Genomic DNA, 5,573 nt, shown 5'->3' with positions numbered 1-5,573 from the left:
AACAAGAAAATCCATATTTACTAATATTCCCATTTTTCTATTTTTCAAAAGAATAAGTTTGAACTCCGAAAGCGTCGGCTCCAACACTCGTACTTTTAGCCCAAACCCTAACGAAGGACTTCAAAATTACCAAGTACTCATAAACATTCATTGTAAGCATTTTCTCTCTATGTGCATGATGACCATACTGTTAAGATCAATCCTCTTATTTTCATTTATAGAAACTAGTGGATGACAAATTATCTGTAACATACAGAGATGGTTTAGCCACTTGTGCAATTAGGGAAGGTTCAAAAGGGCCAGATTTCCACTTTGCAGACCTTGAAAAATAGAAGGCAAAACAACTCTGTCAAATTGGACACTAAATAAATAAGCAACATTATCTAAATCATGAAATGATATACTTCACATAAACAATATGAGAAATATCTGATAATATATCTGAACATTCTCATTTCAACTATGTAATCATCCTAGATATTTACACAATTGTGTCATTTTTTTAAATGATGGAATTTTATTAATAATCCAACAGTTGTAAACAAATTACTGTTGTAAGCTTACCTGCAAGAGGAATCGAACCAACAACAATGTAAGGTAACAATGCAAGGTTTCTCAAATTACTTGAAGCATGAGGAATCAAACCAGTCAGATTGTTTCGTAGCAACGTCAACTCAACCAAATTCTTGAGATTCCCTAATTCTATAGGAATTGTACCTGAAATCTGATTTATAGAAAAATACAAAATTTTGACCATGGTCACATTACCCAAAGCAAGAGGAATTAGACCAGTCAAAGAGAAGTTGAAGTTCCTTTTCTTTTTCAAGTAATGAAGCAACAAGGGAGCACTTCTTACTATTACATTATACCGATGCTAAGCAAATGTGGGAATTCCTTAATTCACCATCTCATAATATGATACAAATACATATTTTTTACAGCTGGAATGGTCGTCTTCATTGTAAAACTAATTAAGAATGCCTCATGAGTTTAGCAGTGTAAGAAATCATTGAATAGAGGATGATGTATAACCACCTTATGACGGCACCCATTGATCGTCCCCAAAGCCCTATGCATGAAATTTGCTGGTTGCTCCGTAGAAAAGAAACCACTGTATTCAGATCATCTTTCTAACAGGCAGATAAATAACAAGAATAAACACTAAAGAAAATCAATTGAGCATTGAAACTAGAGAATTATTAAAGAAATCACAAGGGCCATCATACCTCATGCCAACCAGGGCTGACATAATCTCCACCAGATAAGCCCTATCCAGAAAAATCAAGAGTAAATACAGTAATATTAGAAGGAAGTAGGATTGCAATTACATCATTTGCAGGTCATTCAGTTGTAAAATAAACTTACTCTACAAGGACTTAGAATGAACAACTGGCCTCTTTCTGTACCAAGAATATGTTGTTCATGTTAACTCTGAAATTTTCTTGGATTAATACAGTAGCTGAGCGGGTCGAATTAGAGAAATGCATAACATTCCAGGCATATATGTATATTTGTCTCACATGAATATCATTGTACATGGAACAGTTTCCACAACTTATTATATGATCTATTCACACGCACTAGCATACATGAATGAGAAAATATACACCCAGTATGTACTGCAACATATCTGTCAACAACTTCTCTTGATCCTCTCTAAATATATGATTTCCAACAAAATTTTATCAGCAAGGACCCACATCAACCTTTACAATCATATGTACATAGAGGCATTGAATGTATGACTCCTTGAGGATGCCTTCAAATGTAGTTGATTCCTATTGTCATACTTTGTAATATGTAATTGTTGAAAAATGGGAATCTATTTATTAAAACAAGCAAGATTGTCCCTTACAAAGGTTAAAGAACTGTCATAAATTTAATCAGGTAAATGAGTACAAGGAGTGCATTTGTAGTTTGTTTTGTACAAGGGAGCAAATGATGATAGCTTGGTGTTTGTTCATGTGAGAAGAAATTTCTGTTCAATCTGTTAATGAAGGCCCATCTAACTATCTTATATATATATATATATATATATATATATATATATATATTAGCAATAGAGAATCCAGGTGAAGATAACAGGGATGTTATCCATCATTCGGGAAATGAGGCACTTCGTGGACTTGAACATCCAGCGGTCATGGCAATTATAGTCCTTTTTTTCTGCATTTGGATTGTGATGTCCATCTACTGACCATTAATACCTTAGATTGTAAATGTTGGGACTGATGTTCTTGCCATTTCTTTTGATAACTCTAACAGGAATGTTACTAAACATTTTAAAAGTCACACTTTACAATTCAGAATGAGATCCAAGTAGTGAATCAGGTGGGCCTTTTCATGTTGCTACACATTTTAAAAGTCACATGATTAGTTAGAACAGTCAACTAATGAACACCCATGGATAGAAATAAGCTATAGCCCGCATTCAACCCGAAAAATCCTCATTAAATGGCTTGAATGGTCTGACCATGGTTCTCCATTAGCAAAACTAATTGCTAGGGCAAACATGTCTAAGACCTGCTGGCATAATATATCACCATCATCATTATCATCTAAGCCACCACAGTACCTACCTGATTCCATTTCTAATGCAAGTCAGCCCAAGCAACATCTTCTTGCAACTGGATGGAGTGTGTAAGTGCAAAGAGGCTTGTTGCAGGTGATTCGGTCCTTTTTCATCTTGTATGCTCGTTCAGATCTTCATGCCACCTATCTTATGCATGCAGCATTTCAACCTGCCATGTCATATATAATTTGCATCTAACACTAAAATATATTGGTTTCATCATCAGGAATGAAAGAATCAGTTAATCCTGGGAATCTGGCATGTTAATCAGCCACAAATAGTCATGCCTTTGTCACTATATATATTAACTTCTTGAATTGTCTTTCATAAAAAGAAAAAAGAGAAAAGAAAGAAATAGTTACTGACCATATGCACTGGTGGATTTCATGCATGAGGGTTTGTATGTGGATTTCACAGGGTTTGTACTCTCAAGGCAAGGAGTGATGATGTACTCTCCTCCATCTCTTTGAGTGTCCTTAACAGTTGCATCATAATCAAATTTTCACTGGTACAATTTGGAATGTACAAAATAATGGAAAGTAGATTACTGAATCACAATTTCATGTAAAATCTTTCTGCCAGCTCTAGATTCCTAAGGTATTTCAAATCTACCCAATGATTAGAAGCTAGATTTGAAGCAAAGAACATTATGGAATCAGGTCGCAATGTGCACAATGAAAATAACTTAGAAAAGGATGAAGCTTGTGGAGAAAGCTTTTGTAGGTCTAGCAAACCCATTTGTAAGTATTAGATCGTTTAAGTGCAAAATATTAAGAAAGTTTTTTAGTGTAGTACATGTGAATTAAAACTGCACTAACAGTAAACTGTTAACTATAAGAGGAACTAAGGCAATGGTAATTAAACGATAAACAAAAAATAATGAAAAAAAAGATAGATCTTATCTAAATAAGTGTGTTGGCATGTGTGACAAGCAAGCATATTTGGTTGAAACAGAATATAGGAGTTTTTGTAACATTGTTAGATAGGTCACAGATTCTAATAAGGTTGCAAGTACAAAGGAACATACCAGCAAAAAAGTAAGATTAAGATATATATTTAAATAAAGTTGGTGGACATAATCATCAACAACATTTAGTTCACAAAACCGCAATAGCAAGGTGTCTAGTTCTATGTATTGTAGGACTTTGGTGGTACACTCAAGTTCAATTAACAATTGTATTTTTAAACATGAGTTCTTATTACTTAACAACTAAAAAAATTATTTTTGAACTAAAGCCTATTTATCAAGCAATAAATAAATCTAGAAATAGAAACTGGAGATATTTTCTATAGTAGGGCTCCAAATCTCAATGATTCAGACATTGTATGATGGACCCCACTTCTACAAACTGAAAACAGTCTTGGCATTGCATGATAAATTGTATGATACATGAAGATGTAAGGGACCAAAAAAAAAAAAAAAAATCAGGCCATGTTAAGAAGCATAAGAAGAAAAAGAAATCCTAGGAGCCCTTAGGCTCTAATACCATGTTAAGAAGCAGGAGAGAATTTGAGAGAAAAAGAGCATATGCGGCTGGAATGTCCAGCCCACTCTTATTTATAATATTAGAAGAAAATGAAAAATTACATATTATGCCTTATATTAAGGAAAAACTAAAGGGTAAGGGGTAAATAAAGAAAGCATGAAATAAAGATAAAAGGCTGAAAAATTGGGGATAAAGGTCCATAACATACATAAAACCCAGGTGTATTTACCTGTGGACCCAGTCATCTTTCTAAAAAACTTTCCTCTTCTTTCTCTCTCAATATTCCATAATGGTTAACAGATGGTCGATTAAAAAAGCACAATTGTCTATATTCAACTAATCTAGGACCTCTTTTATATTCATGGATCTAGGACCTCACAACCTGAAATGATTTTTGATAATGATCCATCCACAGTGGTATAGTTCAGACGAACGGTATGGATTAATCACCATTTGATATAAAGTAAGGTCTAAAGTGTCAATTTCGTATGAAATTTGGAAACATCACTAGAAAATGTTTGCAACACTCCTATGTTAGTTTTGCATCATTTAGAACATGGTGGTGACTCTTCACCGATTGCAACACAAAATGTCCCAACCTGGAGAAGCAATTCCACTCTGCTTCCAGCCTTCTTGAGCTGAAAACCACCAAAATAAAAATCTTCAAAGGTAAAAATACTATTGTCATCTGCAATGACATAATGAACATTTGAATTGCTTGATTTGTCGACCACATAAATTTTTAGAAAGCTACTTCAATCATGCATAGGTGCAACATGCCTTTTGTGTTTGTTTGCAAACTATTACAATAATCCCGAATCATGTGCGTGTGATCATGTAGATGCTAGATGATAAAAAATTAGATCACAGTAATAAATGAACCTTTTTTGCACGTATCATGCTATGAGGCAACACTACCAAAAAGAAAAGTCACATCGAACCCCTTAGCTATTGAACTGATCGAGGTGCTCATGTGTGTTTATGTATACGTGAAAGTTCACATGCAGCCCCATCTTTCTCACCAATTGTGTCACATGTGTTGGACATCTGACCCATGCAAAAGGTCAAACACAGATCACCTGATGACAAAATAACGTTGGGCAACTCACTAGGCAGGCCACACTGGAAAAATCAATGAAAACCAATGATTTGACTCAATGTACAGGTTTGACAAAGTTCCCATTGACATTTCCATTGAGTTACTTTTCAAAAAGCATAAATAAAAATGTAACAATGGAAATGTCAATGGGAACTTCAAAAACTCCCACATTGTCTTCTATTCTACTTGAAAATCTCTGTTTTCTCGTGGAAAATTGTTAATGCAATAGTCCCTTTGGCCACTATTTAAATATATGGGACTGTTTAGCACCACAGCTGTACATTTGGCCATTGAGTTAAAAATTCACTCATCAGGCAAGTCATCGCATATGAGAACAACAGGTAGTTCAATATGGCCATTGAGTTATGTCCCATTTGGTTAATAGATGGTCGATTAAAAAAGCACAACTGTCTAT

The 5,573-nt window shown here is 34.4% G+C and overlaps 1 long non-coding RNA gene across 1 annotated transcript; it reads right to left on the bottom strand.

Annotated features, from left to right (window-relative positions):
• Window positions 1-801: 801 nt before the first annotated feature.
• On the bottom strand, window positions 802-1,781 carry LOC131252075 (uncharacterized). The gene is made up of 2 exons (XR_009174152.1): window positions 1,227-1,781; window positions 802-1,130 (listed from the first exon to the last, which is right to left on the bottom strand). It is a non-coding gene; the product is annotated as an uncharacterized LOC131252075 (long non-coding RNA).
• Window positions 1,782-5,573: the final 3,792 nt, after the last annotated feature.

The sequence above is a fragment of the Magnolia sinica genome, chromosome 7, assembly GCF_029962835.1.
Source record: "Magnolia sinica isolate HGM2019 chromosome 7, MsV1, whole genome shotgun sequence".
In the NCBI taxonomy this organism is placed as follows: domain Eukaryota; kingdom Viridiplantae; phylum Streptophyta; class Magnoliopsida; order Magnoliales; family Magnoliaceae; genus Magnolia; species Magnolia sinica.
This window is presented reverse-complemented; position numbering and strand designations above follow the sequence as displayed.